General features: G+C 42.9%; 1 long non-coding RNA gene and 1 pseudogene across 1 annotated transcript; both read left to right on the top strand.

Moving 5' to 3' along the window:
- The first annotated feature begins 918 nt into the window (after positions 1–918).
- On the top strand, positions 919–11,561 carry LOC111817553. The gene is made up of 3 exons (XR_002821721.1): positions 919–928; positions 3,640–3,642; positions 11,464–11,561. It is a non-coding gene; the product is annotated as an uncharacterized LOC111817553 (long non-coding RNA).
- Positions 11,562–21,286: 9,725 nt separating this feature from the next.
- Positions 21,287–23,222, top strand: LOC101564064 (annotated as a pseudogene).
- Positions 23,223–23,541: the final 319 nt, after the last annotated feature.

Here is a 23,541-nt window from a genome sequence, read left to right as displayed (position 1 = left end):
GGTGTGTTCTTCTGTGGGTGGAGCATTCCAGAACCTGGGTGTGGTCTCCTGTAGGTGGAGCATTCCAGAACCTGGGCGTGGTATCCTGTGGGTGGATTGCTTGGGAGCCCAGCCACTGGCTCCTCCCTTCTGCACCAGACACTTCCACACTGCTGGTCACTCTGATTACACAGCATTCCTGGGGCTGACCTATCCTGGGCGTCATGGGTTCTATCCAGTCAGTCTGCCTCTCAAAGGCATGTATGTGCTCATGAGTCTGGGGCCTGCCTTCTGTTGACCCATTCTTACATCCCTGGATAAAGACGACTTGGTAATGGTGTATAATTTTTTTGCTGATTTGTTGCATTCTGTTTGCCAGCATTTTGTTGCGGATTTTTATACCTATGTTCTATAGGGATATTGGCCTGTAGTTTGCTTTGTTGGGGTGGATTCCTGTATAGTTCTAAATTAAGGTAATGCTAGCTTCCAAGAATGGTCTTGAGAGTACTCCTTCCTTCTCAGTTTCATTAGAGCTTGAAGAACATTGGTGGAAGATCTTCCATAAAGTTCTTGCAGTATTAGCAGTGAATCCATTAAGTTCTGGGCTTTTCTTAGCTGATACTATTTTTGTTACTGTTTCAGTTTTATGTCCTGCTATTGATTCATGATTATTCGTGATTTATAAATCTTCTTGGTTTAGTTTTGTTAATTCATTTGTATCTAGTAATCTAGCAATTTCTTCTGAGTTCTCTAATATTTTGGCATACAGGTTTGGGAATTAGTGCTAATAATGTGGATTTCTGCAATGTAAATTATGAGTTCACAATTTTTGTTTTTAATTGCATTGATTTGTCTTTTGTTTTTGTCAGTTAAACAGAGAGTTTGTCTATTTTTTTTCTGTTCTTTTAAAGAACAAGCTTTTTTATGTATTTGGTATGGGCTCTTCAGAGTCTACAGGGTCTCACTGCGTAGATCAGATTCGTAGTGATTCTCCTGTTTTCAGCCTCCCAAGCACTGGGATTACACGCTCACACCACCACACCCAGTCTCAATTGCTGTCTCAGTGTGCCCCAAGGCTGGGGCCAGCACAGCACACCGGATTGAGCCCCAGCCACTGTGCTCTGCCTAAGTAGGCACTTTAGTCCACTGAGCTATCTGGCTGGCCCTCAAAGAACAAGCTTTTTGATTCATTAATTATTTGTGCTGATTTTAGTCTCTGTTTCATTTGATCTTTAGAGTCTCTTTCTTGGTACAAGCTCTGCATTCTGACTGAGCTATTTTTGTAGGACCCTGAGCTGTATCATTCGGCTGTTTATTTGGTCTCGTTTTTCTGATGTGATCACTCACAGCTAAAACTTTCCTCTCAGGACTGCTTACGCTGGCTCTCACAAATTCTGGTATACTGTACCGGCATTATCCTTTAATTATAGCAATTGCATTATTTCTTATTTTTTACTATGCCATTATTAGAAATGCCATCAGGGGGTTATGGTGTATGTGGGGAAGAAGAGAAAGAGCAAGAGACAAAACTACGGGGGTGTAGCAGGGCTCAGGGATAACCAGTTGCTCTCTGGGAACAAAAGGCCCAGTACCCCCAGCCAGCCATCATTTTATCAAAGGGAGTGGTATCATGCTTTTCCCAGAGCATGAGAAGACAGAGACAGAGTGGTTAAAAGGGCAAGTTTAGTTTTAGTTTTCAGCAGGTAGAGAGCCAGTTTTTCCAGCACCATTGGTTAAAGAGGCTATCTTTCTTCCAGTGAGTATGTTTGGCCCCTTTGTCAAAGATAAGGTGGCTGAGTGTGTTCGTAGGGGCTTCACTGTCTTCTAATCTATTCCATTGATGCTCAGGTCTATTTTGTTGCCAGTACCATGCTGATTTTATCACAGTAGCCTTGTAGAATATTTTTTTTTTTTTCGGAACCGGGGATTGAACTCTGGCCCTTGCGCTTGCCAGGGAAGCACTTATTCCACTGAGCCCTCTCCCCAGCCCTTGTAGAATAATTTCAAGTCAGGAATTGTAATGCCTCCTGCCTTGTCTTTATTGCCCAGGATTGCCTTTGCTATTCTAGGTCTTTTCTGGTTCCAAATAAAATTTAGGAATGATTTCTCTAGGTCTGTGAGGTATGATACTATTATGGACTACTGGACTCTTTTGGAATATTTTGCTGAGTTCACACACCTATAATAGTCAAATGATGGTGCTAAATAAAAAAGGGGATAAAGATGGAGGTCCATTTTGTATCTGTGTATTCAAAATGGTTAGGATAGATATATAGTTACATTCTCTTAATGAATAGAGGGATTTGTTCTAATAGTGTTTGTAAATAGGATATCATGTCCGCATCTTGTACAGCAAATAACCACTAGGAAGACAGCATGCAATGTGTTAACTATTGAAACTGTCCTACCAATTTGATTTGACACTGACTCGTTGCTGTTTGTTTCTCAATAAAATTATGGAGAAAAAAATAAAATAAAAAATAAAAGAGCAAGTTTCACATCATAAAGGAAACAAGGTAAGATTCATCTCCATGCTTGCGCACTAATTTCCTTGTGTTGCCCTCAGCAGATTTCGTCCTGCTCAATAAGCATCATCAAGAAGACAGGAAGGGGTCGGGGGGGGGGGATGGCTCAGTGGAATAAGTGCTTCCCTGGCAAGTGCAAAGGCCTGAGTTCAATCCCCGGTTAAATAAATAAATAAATAAATAAATAAAAATAAATAAGTAAAAGAAGACAGGAAGCAGGATTTCTGCAATCCAAAACTGGCCCACAACACAAGGGCAAGTCAGTTTTTAATTTATGGTCCCCAACAGTGACCCACTGTTTATTTAAGAGTGTGTTGTTAAGTTTTGATATGTTTGCACAGTTTCTCTGATTTACTTTGCTATTGATTTCTAGTTTCATTGGACTGGGATCTGATGATACACATAGTAAAATTTTATTCTTTTGCATCTCCTTAAATATGACTAATTAGCTAGTATGTGCTCTATTATGGAGCATATTCCATGTGCTGCTAAAAATAACATGAATTCAGTACATTATTCAAAGATTTGTTTAACTCTAAAATTGTTTTGTTGATTTTTGTTTGTTTGCTTAGTTGATCTATTTGTGGTAGTGGTGTACAGAGGTTCCCTACTGTAGTTGATAGAGATTGAGCTGATCTCTTATGTCCATTACTGTTTACTTTATGAAGATGGTTGGACAATATTTTGGCGTATATATGTTTATAACTGGTATCTCTTGTTGAATAGTTTCATTAACCAATTTGTGATATCTTTGGCCTTTTTTGATCAACTTTGCTATAAAGCCCATTTTGTCTGAAAATAAGGTAGCTATTCTAGATTGCTTTCAGGCTCCTGTTGTATGGAGTATTATTATTGTTGTTGTTGTTGTTGTTATTTATTTGATACATAGTCTTGCTATGTCCAAAGCTCGGACTCATAGTGATCCTCCTGTTTTCAGCCTCTGCAGCGCTGGGATTACAGGTGTGTGCCACGACACCTGGCCTCAGTGGCCAGTTCAGCATTCCTGGGCATGGGGCTGGTGTGACACATGGGGCTGGGGAGTGAACTCCAGTGCCTGTACTTACTTAAGCAAGCATTTAGTCCACTGAGCTATCTCACCAGCTCTGGAATATTATTTTTATTGTTTGATTTTTAGTCTGTGGATTTGTGGGGGGTTAAATATATTTCTTGTTAAATAGTATACTTGGATTTTGTTTCCTGACCCATTCTGCTAGCTTTAAAACTTGTTTCATTTTCTAATTTTTGTCTTCTCCCCCAGAGATAAGATGAAGTACATTGAGTATAACAGATAATGAGCCAGGACTAGCTGAAATTCTTGAAGTAATTGTGAGTGGTGGCTGAAAAAACACCAATGTGGTGTTTTAATTTACATGAAACTATGCACTTACTGATTTTTTTTTTAAGTAAAAATGTAATGCTGTTTGGAACCCCAGCGCATGGCCCTGACCTCCTGGTTGGTGCTACAGCAAAAGGCTGCAAGTAAAAATTCCAAAGACCCTGAAGCAGCCAGATCTGTCAGTGTTCACTGGCTGCACAATTGTTCTGAAGAATGGGGTGAGGCGCCTACTTATGGTCGCTAGGGAGAAGATGCAGAGGTAGGCAGGGGCTGTAAGCGGGAGGCAAAGCATTCTCACATTACAAATAGAGGACACCAAGGACAGGTCATGGATAACAACTAATTTGCTTTTCAAGTGAAATGGACTACAATCCCAGAAAGGAATTCAGGCAAGAGCCACGCTGTCTGCAGCTGTCCTGTCATATCGGAGCTCCACAACTCCACACACCATGTCTCTCTTCTCTGCTGTGGCCCCTGGTGAAGGGTTGAGCTCATCTGCATGCCATCCACAGTGCGCTTCTGAGTGTCACCTGACTCAGTCCATAAAACAAGCCAGGTGTGGGTTAGCTCTTCACAGCCTGCACTGCTTGTAGCCTGCTCTGAGTATAATCAGCTGGGCAGTCTGCCACACAAGCACTACATATATTTAAAATTTTTATCTTGTTCTTATCCATCCAGCAGAAAAGTATAAAAATGAGGTATATAAAGTTAAGCCATGATGAGCTGTAAAAGGCTCAAGTCAACAACTTCTGAGGAGAACCCACTACTATTATGGACTGCTGGACAATGTTGGATTGTTTTGCTGAATTTATGCACCTATAGTACTTAGATGCCAATGGAATACCCACTTCTGACAGGACTAAACAAAAAAGGGGATACAAAGGAAGGACCATTTTGTATCTGTATATACAGAATAGTTAGGATTGATATACAGCTACTTCCGCTTAATTCACTGAGAAAAAAGATGTGTACTAACAGTGTTTGGACAGGATATCCTGTCTGCATCTTGTGCAATGGATAACCACTAAGAAGATAACAATATATAATGTATTAATTATTGAAACTGTCCTGTTAATCAGCTCTGAAACTGTCTCATTGATATTTGTTCCTCAATAAAAAAATAAGTAAAATATTAAACTCAAAAATAAATAAATGATAAAATTTTTCTCTTGCATTCATGTAAGTTAGTTTTGACCTGCACATTAGAAACATCTGTTGTGGTCTGGGGAGACAGCTCGGTGGTCTGTGTGCTTGCCTGACAAGCTCAGGGACCAGAGTTCGATTCCTGGCACCACATGCTGCACCAGCCCAGTGCCAAGCTGGCCGCTGGAATGGGGCATGGTGGCACATGCCTGTAATCTCATTGCTGGGGAGGCTGAGACAGGAGGATCACTATGAGGCTGAGCTGCATAGTGAGACCCTGTACCAAATAAATAAATAAATAATTTTTTAGAAAAAGAAAAACATCTGTGGAGTTTTTCAAATATTGATGTCAGGGTCTCATCTCCAAACAGTTACATCAGAATTTGTCAGACCTTGAGACTGGACCCCAGGCACTGGTAGTTTTCAATCCACTAATGGTGTGTGGGACCCTTTCCCACTGGGGCCTTCTGACAGTTACAGGTAAGACCACTTAATGGCTTAGCAGCACATAGTGCTGTTCCTTTACCAAGAGCCAGGGACAATCCCAACTCCAGACAGGACAAAGCTCCAGTTCACCAGGGTTTAAAACTTCACCTCCATTCTGGGGTCTCTTGCCTTGATATACACCAGCAGAGCATGAACTAATGTTCACAACACTAGTTATAGCACACCCATATTTGCAACTTACTCTTATGGGATATTGTTCAACTATGTTTTCTTCAAGCTAATTACTTAAGCCTTAGGATTATCCCGTAGGACTGGAAAGTTTTGTTAGCTCCTTTTAGGAAATAAAGAAGAATAAAAACCAAATAAAGAAATAAAGAGAGAATTTTAAGAACTGACCCACTCCAGCACTCCTGCTAGGCCTCTGTGCACTCTGTCACCTACTTCCTGGCTAAAATGAGTAAGTAGGATTGTTTTGCTGTTAACTTTTTAAAAATTTGCTTGTCCTCTAAATTAGATGAGGAGCTATAGGAAACTTAGGCAGCTTATCTGCATCTGAATAATTATGACTTGTTCTTCATTAATTTAGTTCTTGATGTTACACTACATACTAAAATATATATCTAAATAAATAGATCTATAGAGTGATGGATTAAAAATTTAAGAGTGAAATTATAAAAGCCTAAACAGCCAAGTATTATGCAGCCATTAAAATTTATTATAGTGAAGAATGTCTAATACCACGTGAGCTATTTGTGTAAGATGTTAAGAAAACAAGATGCAGAACTATTTAAAATTCCACAGAGATGAACACGGGAAGAGTCAAGTGGAAAGAAAACGGCCGCTCCCGCTGGGACACGGGGCTGTGGGTCACTTTGCTGTCTTTCCATCTTTATTCCCATTTTTGATACTTTTCTACAGTGAGATTTGTGACTTTTGTTTCTGTTTTGTTTTGGTTTGGTTGGGCTGTTTTGTATTTTAGGACAGGATCTACAGGTTCTACAGGGTCTCACTTCATGGATCAGACTCGTAGCCATCTGCCTGTGTTCAGCCTCCCACGAGCTGGGCTTACAGCGCCACCACATCCAGTCTCCCTGGGGGCAGGGATGGCACAGCAGGCCGGGGATCAAACCCCGGCCCGTGTCTGCCTAAGCAGATGCTTTAGATTTGTGACTTTTGTAATGGGGAAAATATTAAATTTTCTTAAAAGACCATTGCGTTTCTCCTGGAGAGGGTTCCCGAGGGCTGAACTAACGGGGGCTGGCAGAAGTGGCAGTGTAAGTAGTGAGGAGCCTGCAGGACCCGGCCAGCCTCTGGGAGAAGCAGGAGGGAGGCGAGGGACAAGTGCCAACCTCTCCTAAGTGTGCCCACTGAGGGCTGGTGGGCCTAAGGAAGAGTAACACTGAGAGCGATTTATGACAGCATAATGTACATGGCTTTCTGGGGCATTCAGACAGAGACACTAAGCAGCTGTGAAGATTCTAAATTACAGCCAGGTGTGAAGAACAGACCTATAATCCCACTACTCTGGGAGGATGAGACAGGGAGGTTGCAAGTTCTAGCCCAGCCTGCAGTACTTAGTAATTAGCAAGACCCTGCTAAATAAAAAAGTGAGGTGCAGCTCAGGGCAAAGGTCTTGAGTTCAACCTCTGATACCCAAAAGCAAAAGCAGAAGGAGAAGAGGAGTGGGAAGAAGAAAAACTTGAAGACTCAAGAGAGCTTGGGTGAAGACTTGACACTTGGAAGTCACTGGTGAGGAGCCAGCGGGGGCATGGACAATGGCACTGTTCTCTCCAGAGGAGACTACACTGATGGTCTCTGAAAAAAAGACACATTATGGACAATATATGGAAATTTTGTATTCAATAAGAAAGGAAAATTAACATTTGAAAATTAACATCCTTGAAAGTTGAATCTATCAAATGTTCATAAAAAACTTCTTATATTAAGAAAAAATGTATTTCAATTTCATGTGTAAATCCAACTATAGTTAAGCAAGATAAACTCTCACTCAACAGGGGACCAAGCTAGGTATGGTGGCACATGCCTGTAATCCCAGTACTTGGGAGGCTGAGGCAGGAGGATGGTTGCAATTTCGAGACCAGCCTGGACCACAAAATGAGCTCAAGGCCAGGCTGAAATGCAGAGCAAGACCCTGTCTCAAAAGGGGGGAGCGGCAGGGGACCAGTACTGACTCTCTCCAACAAATAGGAGTGAGGTCCTCTTCGCTGAGCATGAGGAGCAGAAAGGATAAGCCTGCTGCTCACCAAGAATTCATACAGCTATTCGACATTTCTTAGGCACCTAGTGTACATCAGACACTGCTCTGTGTTGGATTGCCAAGCTGCAAACATAAGAAAGACAGAAAGGAAGACTGCCTGCGTCCAGGATGGCTTCTGTCTTCATCAGCCAGCCCACGTTGTAGACTTTAAAGAAAAGCACAGAAGAGAAACCTGTGCACAGTCCAAGAGACAGGAGGAAGCAACAGACCTCTGGAGCATCCCAGGGCCAGGTGCAGCTGAGATAGGTCACCTAGGGGCAGCGAGGAACAGAGTCTCATGGGAAATGGGCAAGTGCACTCTCAGTGCTTGAACCTGAGAGGTTGTAAATGCTAAAAACTAAATAGAGGTCAGCGGACTAAGTTCCTGCTTAGGCAAGCCCAGGGACCAGGGTTGATGTCCAGCACCACATGCTGTGCCACACACCCCCAGGGTGCACTGAGCCAGCAACCTACTCCAGGCATGGTGGTGCACACCTATAATCCCAGTGCTGGGTAGGCTGAAAACAAGAGGACCACTACAAGTCTGAGCTGTGTAGTGAGCCCCTGTACCAAATACATTAAAAAATAAAATAAAATAAAAAACATACAGAGATGAAGGTGAGGTCAATCCCAGAAAGATAGCAGGACCAGTACCAGAGATCTCTTGTGAATGACCTAAAAAGATGGCCAGCAAATTCACATGGTTGTGTCAGGCAGAGGTCTGGGGTCTGGACTCCTCCTTGGAAGAGACCCTTGGCTTCCTAGTTCCTCCCCCTGGAATGCAGACAAAGGTGGAAGGAAGCTGACTGAGAACTACAAGTTTCTCTGGTGTGGAGTGAGAAACTCAGATAAGGAAAGTGAACAGAAGCAGAAGTTTTACTCATAATATTGCAAAGTGAGGGTCTCAGCTGGACCTCTTTGCCTTGTCCATATTTACAGGGGTAAGCTGATTTTGTAAAAATAGCTATCTCTCTCATTGGTAAAAGCAATTTAGCCTTTGTTTTTCTGGTGAGCCAAGGTTCACAGGAGCTGTGGACATGCAGCAAAGCGTAAGCCAAGGGCCTACAAAGGGAAGTTCTTCTGGTACCTCAGGTCATGCAATTATCACTACTGTGCGAACCCCTGGGTCATGCCCTGTGCTGCCCACTCCGCCCTAACTATCTCTACACATGTTCTCACTAAGAGGGGCCCCAACAGGGTAGTCTCTCTCATCTGTTTTCCTGATTGTCAGATAAGGAAGATGAAAATGACAAGCTTATCCCTGGTACCGCCAAAAAAAAAAAAAAAAAAGAAAAAAAGAAAACGACAAGCTCATTGTTAAAGAGGGCTGTGCATGCGTGCTTGTGTGCTTGTGTGTGTGTGCTTGCATGCGTGCATATGTGTGCGTGAACACAGATGGGCAACTCCTATTCTGTGATGAACTAACCTGGGAAAAGAGGAACTAAAGAAATTGTCTGTCAACGGGACGTTCCCTAAAAAATGTTGCTTCCTGTTAGCTAGCCTGGGAAAGAGAAGTTACCATTCTAAAAATGTGCTCTAACTTAGAATGCATTGTGCAAAAAACAGAAAGCAAGGTAACCTTGTTAAGGATTTAAGGCCAAACCTTTCAGTTTGAAAATACATTATGAAACTTTATTTTCCCCTAGCAATACAAAGCAAGTAGACAATACTTTCTGGAAGGTCAGGGTCTTGCAGATGTCTCAGAAGCCAAGAAGCTAATGAGGACCCCCCCCTGGGGGTGGGGTGGGGGGGTGAGCTGATGTGGATGGAGGTTTGGAAGGCTCAGCCCAGGACAAGCGTGGCCCTGGCTCCAACACCCGCAGTCCCAGCACAGGTGCGTGAGGAAGGGCACCTGCCCCAGGAGAGAAACTGGCTTTGGATCAGGGATCAGAGCAGAAATTGCACATTGATGCCCCTTCTTCCCTGGGACACAGTGCCCTATAATTCAGATTTTTTACCCTTTTCAGTCCACATAAGGAGTGCTGGATTTTCTTGGACTGTTTAGGAAAGTTGGGGAGAGTTTTAGAAAACTGTCTTTATGCTTCCATCTTAGGACAGAAGGAACTAACCCAGCATTTTATTTCATCTTTCTAGAAAACATATACTTAAAATTACAGTATCATAGATGAATAACTGGAACTTTGGAGATACATAGGTCTTTTTTGAGACAAAAATGTGGAGCACAGCAAAGTTCATAATCTCTTTATCACTGAATACTCACATAATTTTCAATTAATTTTAGCTCAAAGACTGCTTTTAAAGTTTTAAGGGCTGATCCCAGCCACGCTGCAATTACAAAAGCACATTGTTTCCCTTCTGCTGAGGTCTGTCGTGAAGAGGTGGACGAGGTGGACGAGGAGCGCAAAGCACTGACGCCCTCCCTCCTCTTATCAGTGGCTTCCCTGCTTCCCCTGTGCCAGCCAAGAAACAGGAAGGGGAAAGAGTGCTTTATACAGCCTGGGGGACACCACCGGGACCCGAGCACCGAGCATCCCCTCCCGAGCTCCCACTCAGAGCCCAAGACCTCAGGGCCTCGGTACCAAAGGCCAGAGCCCAACAGAGCAGAGAGAGGTCGCTGCCAACAGAGAGCCCTGGCGTGAAAGAGGCCCGCTGTGCCCAGCGCTCTTCCTGCCGAAGCCCCTCCCCAGCTGGTACATTTGCACCATGAAGACCTTGATTCTTCAGGAAAACGTCCTTATATAACAATAGGAGTAAAGTCTAGAGTTTATTCTCTTGAAATGTATATTTGCATTTTAAGAGATTTTCTGCAAAGCCGAAAGTCCCAAGACTTTAAGAAGTGACCAGCTCTCTGCTCCTGCATGTCCTTCAGTAACCGTTCTTTCCATACAGCCAGCAGCGATCCAGACAAGATGGTGAAGGTTGGAGTGAATGGATTTGGCCGTATTGGATACGTGGTCACCAGGGCTGCTTTTAACTCTGGCAAGGTGGATGTTGTGGCCATAAATGAACCCTTCATTGATCTCAAATACATGGTCTACATGTTCCAGTGCGATTCCACCCACGGCAAGTTCCACGGCACTGTCAAGGCTGAGGACGGGAAGCTCGTCATCAACAGAAAGGCCATCACCATCGTCCAAGTGCAAGATCCCTCCAACATCAAGTGGGTGATGCTGGCACTGAGCACGTGCTGGAGTCCACTGGTATCTTCACTACCACACAGAAGGCCGGGGCTCACCTGAAGGGTGGTGCTAAAAGGGTCATCACCTCTGCCCCTTCTGCCGATGCCCCCATGTCTGTGATGGGTGTGGACCATGAGAAGTATGACAGTCCTTCAACATTGCCGGCAGTGCTTCCTGTACCACCAACTGGCCAAGGCCATTCATGACAACTTTGGCATCATGGAAGGACTTATGAACACAGTCCACACCATCACTGCCACCCAGAAGACTGTGGACGGCCCCTATGGGAATCTGTGACATGATGGCCTCAAGGCTGCCCAGAACATCATCCCTGCATCCACTGGCACTGCCAAGGTCATGGGCAAGGTCACCCTGGAGCTCAACGGGAAGCTCACAGGCATGGCCTTCCGTGTGCCCACTCCCAACATGTCAGTGGTGGATCTGACCTGCCACCTGGAGAAATCAGCTAAATACGATGACATCAAGAAGGTGGTGAAGCAGGCATCAGATGGTCCCCTCAAAGGCATCCCAGGTTACACCAAGGACTAGGTTGTGTCTTGCGACTTCAACAGTGACACCCACTCTTCCACCTTTGATGCTGGGGTTGGCATCGCCCTGAATGACCACTTTGTCAAGCCCATTTCCTGGTATGACAGTGAGTTCGGCTACAGCAACAGGGTGGTGGACCTCATGGTCCACATGGCCTCCAAGGAGTAAGTGGCCACCCCACCACAGCCCAGTGAGACCAAAGGGACAGACAGGCCACGCTGTAGAAGTCACTGCCCTACTCAGTCCCAACACTGAGAATCTCCCCCGCACCACTTCCATCCCAGGCCCTCTAGAAGGGGAGGGGCCTCGGGAGCCCTGGCTCACTGCCCTTGTACACCATCAGTAAAGCCCATGGTACCCAGAAAAGAAAAAAAAAAAAGGAGAAGGATAAGGAGAAGAAGAAAGAAGAAGTAACAATGCTATTAAAGGTGTCCTCTAAATTCCGGCCATGGCCACTGCCCCAGCAGTGGGCCCCCTGAGGCAGGAGCAGCCTGTGAGCCTGGGCCACCACCTAGCATTGATTGATCATGTGTACCAAGAAGGCTTTTGGTAAATATTGTTTGAACAGATATTGAATCAAGACATAAGCATCAGCATTCTTCATACCTTGAAAAATGAAGGGTCAGTGAGATAGCTCAGCAGATTAAGCGCCTGCTTTGGCAAGTGCAAGGACCAGGGTTCCATCCCTGGTCCTGCATGACACACTGGCCCCAGCCCATAGTGCACTGAGCCAGCAAGGGAGTCTGGGCGTGGTGGTGTATGCCTGTAATCCCAGCTCTGGGGAGGCTGAAAACAGGAGGATAGCCTCAAGTTCAAGATGCATAGTGAGACCCTGCATATACCTTGAAAAATACACAAAAATTGAAAACATTCTCAGAAAAAAAACTAATGGAATAAAGAAAATATTTAGGGGTTTTCTTTATTGATGGCTGCTTTAGGCAAACTGAAGGTTTAATAATTTGTTAACTTGGCCATATATTCTATTCTCCTTAAAAATAAAATGATTACTCATAGGTGGTTATAAAATAGAAACAAGGAATAATCTAATCTCAAAGGAATTCTAAACTACATTTTTTTTTCCAGTACCAGGGATTGAACTCAGGACCCTGTGCTTGCCAGGCAAGTGCTTATTCTACTGAGCTATCTCCCCAGGCCTAAACTACTTTCTTCTAAGTGCTTTTATTGTCGATTTCCCGCCAAAGAACGTCTGCTCAGTGTTGTTCTATTTTGTTTTTCTGGAAAGTAAAATAACAATTATCAGAAAAAGAAATAAGCATCTGTATACAACGAAACAAGAATTTTTCCTGAATCATATCAGTGGTAAATGTTTCCTTTTAATCCGTTGCTTTTCCTTTAAGAAAAAAAGATACAGTTGTGTCTCATAGCAAGAGGGAAATGAAGTGGCTCCCTGTACGTTTTGATGTGGTGTGTGTTAGGGAAGACATGCCTATTGCTTTGCCTGTGCTTTACATATTCTTTTAACTGTGCAAATACCCTCACAAATCTGCCCACAAGCGCTGAACAGCGCCACGCCTTCATCCTTGAGCTTCCTAAACAGCACTTGCAATCCTTTTGTGATTTTCCATTTTGTGAGCACAAGGCCGTATGTTAACTTGGAGCTTCAAGGGTTTGGGGGGGAGGGGGGTCACGGGGGGTTCTCGCCACGCAGCTCAGGCTGGGCTTGAGCTCACTTTGCAGCCAGGCTGATCTCAGACTCAAAACAATTCTCCTGCCTCAGCCTCCCAAGGGCTGGGAGTACAGGCGTGCGCCACCGTGCCTGGCCTTTAAGTTCTGGCGGCGAATGAAATTCAAAGCCAAACCCAGGAGAAATCCTCTAAGAAAGCCAGCCCAGGGTGCCTCAGCAGTGCCGCCCAGAGCCCTGCGCGGCCTCAGTTGCAGGTAAGTCTTCCAGGGCTTGCAGCACGCTCCGCTCACCTCTGCCTGCGTTCAGCTGCCACGCGTGCTGCGGCGTCCGCCGTGCTGGGCGCATGCTAAAATAACGCCCTCGGCAGCGGTGTACACCAAAAAGCGCTTCAACCTCAGGAGACCTGCCGATCTGCACTTTGGCAGCCACCCTCAAAGACTCCCCGACGTGAGGAACGAAACTCCTCACAGTTCTAAATTCCCCGAGGCCACCAACGGATCTCCACGGTCCAGCCACCGAGGGGACTGATCAACCTCAGATGACAGCCCTGCTCAGGAATCCATTCCGGGGCCGGCCAAATAGCTCAGCGGATTAAAGCGCCTGCAAGGGCACAGGGACCGCGGTTTGATCCCCAGGCCTGCCGGGCCGGGCCCGCCCAGGACGCGCTGAGACTGCAATTGAGACTGGGCGTGGTGGCGCATCCCAGCTCATGGGAGGCTGTAAACAGGCGGATCTCTATGAGTCTTATCTAGGAGTGAGAACCTGAACACTCTGCAGATCCTTCCCTAAAATACAAAAAAAAAAAAAAAAAAAAAAAAATCAGTCCCTCCAAATATTACCTCAGCAGCAACCCTTTCCTTTCCCTTTGACCGTAAGCATTCGCCACCGTCACAGAGCACGAAGACCAGCATCAGTCACTGTCGATTTTTCACACGCCCAAACGCTGAGCTAAGTGCGAACGCCTAATGGTAATAATTTTAATAAAATTATTAATAAAGATCCAAAGATAATATGCTGCATTTTCCCACAATATTTAATTAGCAGGTAAGTATGGCCTGGACTAATTGTGTAAGCTAGAAATGGCTTTTGTGAACCAAAAATAGCTTTGAAAATAATAAAGGTGGGGCTGGGGAGAGAGCTCAGTGGTCTAGGTGCCTGCCAGGCAAACACAAGGACCTGGGTTCGATTCCCAATACTGCATGCTGTGCCGGGGGCACCATGTTGGCTACTGAAACCAGGCGTGGTGGTACACATCTGCAGCCCCAGCGCTGGGGAGGCTGAGACAGGAGGATCACTACAAGTCCAAGCTGCGTAGTGAAATGCTGTACCAAATAAATAAATAAAATATTTAAAATACTAAAGCTCCCAGGTGGCTATTCCATATATACTATTATGAGGAATTATACACCTGACTTAAAATTTATTATCTTTAAAAAATGCATTTTTAAACCTAATGTATTGTATTACTTAGTTATTGTTTAGCTTTATCGTCTACTATATATTAAAATCACAGAAGCACAAAATTAAAGTTTGCACATTTAGAGAATGAAGAAAAAAGGAAGGAAGATAATATTAAAAAGGATTCAAAAAATAAACTGCGAGCTGTGGACACAACAAGCTGAGACATGGTGCAAGGTGAGCGAGGGTGCCTGGGAGAAGGAACAATAATCCCAACAGCCTCGCCAGCCAAGCTGCAAAATGAATATATGAGCCAAAGTGTCGCCATAAGAGAAGCAATCAAACATCAATGCAAACAGCACAACTTGACCCTTTGATTTATTTTATCCACATGCAACTTTTTAAATGTTCTTTTTGTCTTTTTCTTTCTTGATGTATTTGTTGTTGCAGGGTCTCACTTCGCAGATCAGATTCATGGTGATCCTCCTGCTTGCAGCCTCCCCAGGACTGGGATTACAGGTATGCACCACCATCCCAGACTCTGTGGCCCACTCAGCCCACCCCGAGGGTGGGCCTGGCATGGCATGTGGTGCCAGGGATCGAACCGTGGTCCCTGTGCTTGCCTTAGCTTGCCTAAGCAGATGCTTTAGTCTACTGAGCTATTTTGCTGGCCCCTGTTCTTTTTTTCAGTGAGCTTCAGTTTTCAGCTATGAATTTTCCAATCCCTTGCACTGTCACACCTGATGCCAAAAAACTGATTTAAAAAATTAACCAGTGCTCACCACCCTGCCCAGTGCAAGTGTCCCGTCTGCGTGTTACACGTACGTGTCAGGATGGAGCAGGCCCAGACGCTGACCCCAGCACGCGCCGCCTTCTCTCTCCTGCACTATTCAGGCCAATGGCTCAGCAAACGGCGCAAAGCGTAGCAGCGAGCTCTTCCACCACGTCCACCGCTAAGACTGTTACGAGCTTGGTGCCTTTACACCGGGGCTGTTGTCAGGGCAGAGCAGGAAATCTAAAGACTCTGGGCGACCAGGTCATTTCCAAGGCAACCTGCCCATCTCTTCTTGTAGCTGACCCTGGATCCCAGCCCAAGTGGACCACTGAAGTAAAGACAACTGCCAGGCCAGAGATAGAGATATAGCTCAGTGGCAGAGCACCTGCCTGGTAAGCACAAGGTCTTCAGTTTGGCTCCTAATACCAAAAAACTAAAAATAAAAATACATAATTTCCTTAGCAGCAGAAAATTGCAACTTGGTCAATAAAATGAAAAAAACAAACAAACACATGTTAGGGAAGGTTAGAAATTTTAATCTATATTTGGTAAAAACTTGAAATCATGTGTACTATGTAACTAACAAATACTAAAGAGCCTAAAACAATTATCAAAAGTCCAGTTGACTGAATGTCTTCAGAAATTTCTTTCAGACATCAGAATGAATGCTCTAAACTACACTTAAACAAATTTCATCACACAAATGAGGACGAAAGAAGTGTCAGTAACCAGAAACCTATGATCTATGATAAACTTAGAGATAAAAATAAATAAAACAGGAGCTGGACAGCCCACCAAAGTTCAAGCCTAAATGGAAATTCTAATGTATTATAAATAACTCTATTGATAGGTTATCCCATCTTTAGCTACAAATAGCTAATGATACTTAGCTATTTGTTTTACTGACATCAAGGGTATTTATTTGTGCTGGAAACATAGTGTAGTGGTAGAGTGGTTGGCTAGTGTTTGTAGGCCCTAGGTTTTATCCACCAGACTAAAAAAAGGAAAAAGAATACCAAAAAAAAAAAAAAAGAAAAGAAAAAGAATTCCAAGGACCTGGGTTCAATCCCCAGTTCCACATGCTGTGCCATCCCCACCATGAGCGCACTGAGCCGGCCACCAGGACCAGGCATGGCAGCACACACCTATAATCCCAGCGGTGGGGAGGCTGAGACAGGAGGATCACTATGAGGCCAAGCTACATAGTAAGACCCTGTACACACACACACACACACACACACACACACACACACTGCATTTTCTTCCCAACTGCCTGTGGCTAATTCTCATTTGAAAATCTTCTTTAGCTGTTATTCCCTACTTAAATGGCCCTGTTCTTCATATATTTCCTGTACTTGAAAGAATATAAAGCTGTGATTTCAAGGTAGTTCTTTCTTTGGTTTGGGTCAGTAATGGAATTTTTTGTTTTGTGGGTTTTTATTTCCTTTGCTAACTGATACCCCAACTAGTCCACAAGTTTTAAAAGAGCAGTGCATTTTTTTCCTTCTTGCCTGATATACAACAGATTTCTCTTTTTTTTCCATAATTTTATTGAGAAACAAATAGCAATGAGACAGTTTCAAACCAAACTGGTAGGACAGTTTCAATAATTAACACATTGCATACTCTCTTCCTAGTGGTTCTTTGTTGTGCAAGATGCGGACATGATATCCTATTTACAAACACAATTACTACAACAGATTTCTGTATATTCCTCTCCTCTTCTAAATATTAGGACTTACAATTAGGAATGGCTGCTCTGAAATGATCGTAATTGAAAATGACCTTGAATTTAAATGACCTAAATATTGCATTAATGAATTCCAAAAAATTACAAGACATGAGAAAGTAGGGATTATCTTCCAAATTAGCACTGTGGTAATTAATAAATATCCATTTCAGCTCCTACTTTTCCTGAAGATTGTGCTTTTTAGCGGTTTTCTCCCTCCTTGACACAGAACTAAATGTGTGATGCTCTTTGTTTCCATGACAACAGGAGCTCATGTCACAAACAAGTCAATTATTTCAATGTGACAAAAATAGCAGGAAGAGAATTGTGGCTGAAACACAGATATATTTACAAGGACACTTCTGAGCTTAAAAGGACTGAGAGATGGGAGGCGGAGAGAGAGTAGAGGAATAGGGGAGGAAACCAGAAGCTGAGACGTACTATGCACGTGTACCGACTCCTCACAAGGAATGTAACCGTTATGTACTAATCACACGTACTTGAAAAAAAAGAGCTCAGATAACTAGACACAGCACATCTCCTTGTGGATTTTAAATAACTCTTGCAATGCTCTCAAGCCCTGTGAAGCTGCAACAAAATACTAGTAAAGTCCAAGTATAATTATAATACAAATTAGCTGGTGATGAAAACTGAAGAATTAATCATCATGAGGTGAAACCACTGCATCTTCTAGATTGTTCGAGCCAGCTTTCACTGCCTCACACACCACTTTCAGAAGCAGAAGTTCAATTGAAAATGTAACTTAAACTCTGCTCCAGATCAATTCATGGTTTCCATTAGCACTCAGCTCCGAAACCACCCAAGTTTCCACAGCAAAGTACAGAAGACCTGCTCCGGGATGACATACATACACTCAACTTACAACCAAAGAATTAGAACCAGCATTCCAAGGAGTCAAGTCCATTATTGATAAGTTAACTCAGCTGAAAAATGTACAGCTCTTCTAAACCTCTTAACAAAAGATTGTTCAGCTTCAGAGCCTGAACAGCAAGCGTGATCTCTTCCATGATTATTCCCCCTTCAATTCAATTCAGATTTTTTTATCTCACGGGGAAGAATCTATGAATTACTGTTCAGCCTCAGTGCAAATACTCCCTGGCAGCATGCGTGTTGTTTTACCCAGATTGTATGACTCTGCAAGTGATGAAACAGCAGGAAACCTAGGCAAACACAGAGAATGGTGTAGTCCATTTCAGGAAAGGTCCGTGTTATCCCACATAACACAGAGCTCCTTTGCTGTGCTAATTGCCTTGCTTGTCAGAACGTGAGGTGAGTTGGCCTGCTCAGTCAATAGGAAGCCAGTCCCGTCTAGGATGCTGGTGGGTAGCTACAGCAACCAAAACAAAGGAAATCCTGAAAAGTCATGATTGCCATCACCAAAACAACATGCAAAAATTTCCACTCATTTATAGTATTTCTCTAAATAAAAATGAACATTATTCATGCAGAGGTTTATCTAAGTTTTCCTCCCACTATGTCATGGTGATTACTTAAATTTGCATCGAGATTTGAAATCACTTATGTGTATAGCAGTTTCAGTCATTGCATAAAGCTTATCAGCTTTAACAATAACAACAGGGAGAGGAAGCAGTGCAAACCAAACCTGGTGATGTATGCTCAGATTTCTCTGAAGCTTGGATTTGAGACAGCAATAAACTCTGCCTTTGTAATTGTCTTGCCTGCAACACTGCAGCCACTCTGGTCACCTTTGAAAAACAAACAAGCATCTATGGCCATACCACCTGAATGCACCTGATCTCATCTGAAAAATAAACAAGCAGAAAAACAAAAACAACAACAACTGTTTCTTCAACAACAAAGAAACAGTGTCAACTAGGAGATGATTATAGTTCATAATAAATATTTATTGTTTTTAAAAAAGAAACTTTCGCTCATGATAGATGATCCTTTAGATGATATATTGCATTCTGTTTTCCTGTATCTTATTTTTTTTAGTAGAATCAGGGATTGAACTTCCCAGTCCTGTATCTTATTAAGCATTTTGCACCTGTGTTCATTAAGGAGAGTGATCTATCGTTGTTGTTATTATTATTATTATTATTATTATTATTAATTGGACCCTTGTCTGGTTTGGAAAATGGAGTAATGCTGGTTTGCAAGAATGAGCTCAGAAGCACCCCCTTTCAACATTTATGGGAGAGTGAATGCTATGTAAGCAGTTATGGGAGAGTGACTGCTGTAACCTCCCTGAAGTTCTTATAGAATTCAGCAGTGAATTCACAAGGTCCTGGGATTTTCTTAGTGGTGGGATTTTTATTAAGGCCTGAATTTCATTGCTTAGTATTGGACTGTTTAGGGTTTTTGTGTCTTCCTGGCTCAGTTTGGGGAATTCATATGTGTCTAGGAATCTGTTCATTTCTTCAAGATTCTCCAATTTGTTGTAATACAATGTTTTTCCCCTGTAGTTACTAACACTCTTCTGGAGCTCAGGAATGTCTACTGTAACGTGATCCTTTTCATTTCTAATTGCACTGAGGTAAGTGGTTCTCTCCTTCTTTTGGAAGTTTGGCTATGGGTGTCCTTTTGACTTATTCCTTAAAGAACACATCTTCAAGTCATTGATTCTTTATAATTTCCACTTTGATCTTCATGATTTCCATTTTTACACTAGGTTTTGGGTTGGACTGTTGTTTTTAAGTATCTTGAGGTTAATAATTAGTTTGCTTTCTTTTTTTTTAATATGAGCACTGACTCGCACATAGGTTCTGCTGCGTTGTACTGTCATTGGTGCTAGATTTTTATAATTATTTAATTTCTTCCTTAATCTCTTCTGTGATCCACTAACTGTTCAAGAGTGTTATTGACTGTGATGTAGCTCAGCAATATAACACCTGCTGGACAAGACCAAGGTCCTGAGTTCAATTCCTGGTTCCAAAAGACAAAAGAGAGTATTAAGAAGTTTCCAGGTTTTTATTTTCTGTAATTTATTTTCTGGTGGTTTCTAGTTTTAATTGTACAAAGATCCATACATGGGGATGACTTCAATTATTTTGTACTTATTTATGAAGGTTATGTGGACTATTATGTGACTGACCTTAAAGACGTTTATGTGCCACTGAGAGGAATGTGTACTCTATTTTGGTCAGGTAGAATACTGTAGACAGCTAGTAAGTTCATTTGTTGAAAGTTGTGGTTCAGGTATTTCTTTGCTGATTTTTTATTTACTTGTTCTGTTTCAGTGAAAGTGGTTCAATATATACAAATTAACAAAATTTAATACTGCATATAAATAAAAGCAAGGACAATCATCAATAGATGCAGAAAAAACCTTTGACAAAAGCCAAAATTCAATCATGATTTAAATACACACACACACACACACACACACACACACACACATTGCTTCTTAGCCTTTGACTAAGATCAGGTGTAAAAATAAATAAAACCCTCAGCATTATGGTAACCCTGCTGAGCCACTGCCTGTCCTCTTCCCCTGTTGCAGAAACCACACTGAACCTCAGACAGCTTTGGAGGCCCTGATGAGCACCCCCAACCACCACAGCCCACCACTGTGGGATCCTTGCTGGGCCATGCCCCAAACCCCACCATCGAGGTAGCCTTGCTGAGCCGAGGCCTGCCCATGCCCCAGAAGGAGCTTTGCTAAGCCACAGACAGTGGCCCCTGATCCCTGATGAACTGTGAGAGCTTCAGAAATGTCAAAATGAAGGAGAAAAAGGCAATCTTAGACCTCCAGCCCACTCAGACCAAGCCCAGGAGACAAAGACTTTGAAGAACTTTGAAGTCACAAATCTGAAATATCTGAAATGATAGAAACTGAAATAAAGAAACAACTTCATCAGACTACAGAAGAAACAGAAAACAAATAATCCCTCAAAACAAAATGACAACAATCATGAATGAATAGGTCAGCACATCTAAAGAAGACACAGATTTAAAAAACAGAGGAGAATAGAAGAATCATAGAAACATTGAATGAACAGTACAGGAAAGAATTAGAATGTGTGAAACAGTCAAAGAGGAACTTAAGAATTCCACTGAAAGCTGGCAAAAACCACTTGAACAAAACTAAAGATAGACTTTCATACCTTGAAAGAACCATTGCACTTAGCAATCTCAAAAAGAAAGTTCTCTTAAAAATAACAAGGAAGGGAGCCGCCAGCTGTAGAGCTCTGGCCCTTCTCTGAGAGGAACACGAGGTGATGGCAGCCATGCTTCTCTCATCCTGACCACAGGGCCTGACCCATGGAATTGGCCCTAGGGCAGCAGGAACCTGTTGTTTCAGAAGCTGGTGACCTTTGAAGATGTGACTGTGTACTTCAGCCAGACAGAATGGGATGCACTGTCACCTGCACAGAGAGCCTTGTACAGGGATGTGATGCTGGAGAATTATGGGAATGTGGCCTTCCTGGGATCTCCATTTCTCAAACCTGATGTGATCTCACAACTGGGGCGAGGAGGTGAGCTGGAGCGCCCATTGCCACTGGCCACTGGAAGTGGAATAGGCCCTCAGGTAGGTACTGATATGCAGACAAACAGTAATTTGACAAAGGAAGTGTGTGAAGAAAAGGATAGCACATCATTTGAACTTCCAAGGGACTTTCCCCTGGAAATAGACTTTTCAGAAACCTATATACCAGAGCAACTACAGAAAGTCTACTCAGCAGGAAGGATGAAGAAGGAAAACAGCAGCAACATGAAGGGAGCAGTAAAAGATGAAATAAGCTCCATGGAGGAGTATTCCATTAGTCACAGTCCAAACTTGTTTCAGCATCATAGTATCTCCACTGAACAGCAGTACCCTGATTGTATAGGACTGATGAAAGCCTTTAGCTTTGACACAGAACTTATTAAGCATGAAATAATACTGTGGAAAGACCTGTGAAATGTGAAGATTTAGTAGAAATCTTTAGATTTGACCCTCAACCTACTCAGTATCTAGAAAACTACACTGGGGAGAAGCCTTATCAGTGTGTGGAGTGTGGCAAAGCCTTCAACATTATCACAGAATTAATTTGGCATCAAAGGTTTCATAGTGAGGAAAAACCCTTCAAATGTGTGGAATGTGGAAAGTGCTTCAATTACAGTTCCCATTATATCACACATCAGACAATCCACAGTGGGGAGAAGCCCTATCAGTGTAAAGTTTGTGGGAAGGCCTTTATTGTTAATGGAAGTCTTAGTAGGTATCAGAGGACCCACACAGGAGAGAAGCCCTATCAGTGTCAGGAGTGTGGAATGGGGTTTAGCTGTAGTTCTGCGTATATTACGCACTGGGGAGTTCATACTGGAGAGAACCCTTATGAGTGCAGTGACTGTGGGAAAGCTTTCAATATTAATGCAAAATTAATACAGCATCAGAGAATCCACACTGGAAAAAAAAAAAAAAACCTTATGTATATAGTGAGTGTAGGAAAGGCTTTAGGTGCAGCTCTCAGCTTAGGCAGCATCAGATTATCCATACTGTAGAGAAGCCCTATCAGTGTAAAGAGTGTGGAAAAGCCTTCAATAATAATGCAAAACTCATTCAGCATCAAAGAATTCACACAGGTGAGAAGCCCTATGGATGCAGTGAATGTGGAAAAGCCTTCAGTGTCAAAGGGAAATTAATCCAGCACCAGAGAATCCACACTGGTGAGAAACCATATGGGTGTAATGAGTGTGGGAAGGCTTTCAGGTGTAACTCTCAGCTTCGGCAGCATCTGAGGATCCATATTGGGGAGAAGCCCTACAAGTGTGATGAGTGTGGAAAGGCTTTCAATGTCAATGCAAAACTAATGCAACATCAGAGAATTCACACTGGAGAGAAACCATTTCAATGTAATAAATGTGGGAAATGCTTTACTTCTAAAAGAAACCTACTTGATCATCACCGAATCCACAGTGTAGAGAATGTGGCAAAGCCTTCAGTATCAATGCCAAGTTAACCAGACATCATCGAATACATGCTGGAGAGAAACCTTTCAAATGTATGGAATGTGAAAAGATATTCAGCTGTAGTTCTGACTATATTGTACACCAGAGAATTCATACTGGAGAAAAACCCTTTCAGTGTAAGGAGTGTGGATAAGCCTTCCATGTTAGTGCCCATTTAATTCGGCATCAGAGAAGACACACTGGGGAGAAACCTTTCCGATGTGTAGAGTGTGGCAAAGGCTTCAGCTTTAGTTCTGACTATTATACACCAGACTGTCCACACTTGGAAAAAACCTCATGTGTGTAATATCTGTGGGAAAGCTTTCAGGTTTACCTTCCAACTTGGTCAGTGTCAGAGTATCCTTAATGAAGGAAAATCTTAGTAATGAGAGGGATGTAGGAGCTCTGAAAATTAATGCTGAAATGGATCATGAATCATCATATTTACCTTGGAGGAATTCCCTGGGAGGGAAGTGAATGTGGCAAAGTCTTTGCATGGAAACACATCTTTTCCCATTTTATTCAATTTTTAATGAAGAACATCACCAGTTTTAAAAATAGCATTTTGTACTATCAACCAACTAGAAAGTATTGGGGGAAAAACATCTCTCCTCACCAGCATCAAGAGCAGTAAATATTCTAGGAACAAATAATTGTTTTATGGAACCTATATGATGAAAATTGTAATTCTCCACCAAGGGC

Source organism: Octodon degus, unplaced genomic scaffold (assembly GCF_000260255.1).
Source record: "Octodon degus isolate 3935 unplaced genomic scaffold, OctDeg1.0 scaffold00061, whole genome shotgun sequence".
In the NCBI taxonomy this organism is placed as follows: Eukaryota; Metazoa; Chordata; class Mammalia; order Rodentia; family Octodontidae; genus Octodon; species Octodon degus.
Note: the sequence above shows the minus strand (reverse complement) of the source record. Positions and strands in the feature narration are given on the sequence as shown.